At 62.2% G+C, this 1197-nt stretch overlaps 1 protein-coding gene across 2 annotated transcripts in view; it reads right to left on the bottom strand.

Annotated features, from left to right (window-relative positions):
* Positions 1–215, bottom strand: part of PKM (pyruvate kinase, muscle) — a 29834-nt gene extending 29619 nt beyond the window's left edge. For both annotated transcript variants that reach the window (XM_019533270.1, XM_019533272.1), the window contains exon 1: positions 110–215. The gene's annotated coding sequence lies outside the window, so the exon portion shown is untranslated. The remainder of the gene's footprint in view (positions 1–109) is intronic.
* Between the last annotated feature and the right edge of the window lie 982 nt (positions 216–1197).

The following is a 1197-nucleotide window of genomic DNA, read 5'->3' on the forward strand; positions in this document are numbered from 1 at the left end:
CGCCCGCCCAGGGCAGCAGGACACCCAGCGGCTCGGCCCAGACAGCAGGAGCTGCTGCCGCCCCACGCGGCCCGGCCTGAGGGACGCTGGGAGTTTGCGGGGGGGGTACCTGCAGCTCCGACCCGCGTCCGTACCCTCCGAGCGTCGCCGCTTCTCTGCGCCCAACCCCGCCCCGCGCCCGCCTCAAGGTGATGCCGGCCCCGCGGCCGCCGCACCGCCCCACGGATCCCTCCGCCGCTCGGGAGGCAGCGCCGCGCAGCACTTCTTTTCTCTCCCCCTCAGCGGAAGCACAAGATGCGGAGTTGCGAGGAAGTGATGCGTCCCTACACGAGCAGGCGGGCGGCCAATGGGGAGGTGGCAGGCACGCAGGCGGGGAGTGACAGGGGCAATTAAAGGGGCCGCGGCCGTTACAGCTAGCGGCTGTCGGAGCCGCAGTCACCGCGTGGGATCTTAAAGGGGCCGCGCAGCAGCAGCTTCTTAAAGGGGCCGCGCTCCCCACCCCTTTTCTCTACCTCCGCACCAAGGGTTTTCAGGGAGCGCTCCGCCCAGGGCCCCACACCCGCAGGGCCGGACTCTCCCCCTCACAGCACGTATCACCCGGCAGCCTGCTTGGGAACCGCATCCTTTTCAAGGCTGCATGCTTCAGTGCCTCTTAAAGGGACAGGACCATATTGCTTTCCCCTCCCCCATGTGCTCAGAGGTCAGGTTGCCCAGCAGGGAACCTTTGCTGAATACTTCCTCCCCCTCCTCCCCCTCCCCCTGTCTTTCAGGGCCCTGAAACCCCCGACAAAGGTTCTTCTGTTTCCCATTGTTCCTTTTCTCCCTGTTGGGTCCTTCTTTGCCTCCCCCCTTTTGCAGCAGGGCTCCCAGGGAGTGGCTGGGGAGATTGATGCTTCCAGGGAGCAAAGTGCCACTGAGATCTCAGCAGATTAAGTGACAAAGGGAGGAGAGACCTGGTTCAGGGGTATAGGCTGTAGCCGTGTTGGTCTCAGGACATAGGCAGACAAGGTTCTTTGGGTAAATCCAAATATCTTTTATTAGACCAACTCAGATAGTTGGGAAAAGTCTTCCTTGCAAGCTGTTGGGTACGAATACCCTTTGCCAGGCGGAGGAAGTGGCTGCAGTTGTTTTGTGCTCTGGATGCTGGCTTCTGGCTTCTGTCCCATCCAGGAAGAGCGCAAAGTGACCGCAGATGCT

Source organism: Crocodylus porosus, unplaced genomic scaffold (assembly GCF_001723895.1).
Source record: "Crocodylus porosus isolate Cpor-Errol unplaced genomic scaffold, CroPor_comp1, whole genome shotgun sequence".
Classification (NCBI taxonomy): Eukaryota; Metazoa; Chordata; order Crocodylia; family Crocodylidae; genus Crocodylus; species Crocodylus porosus.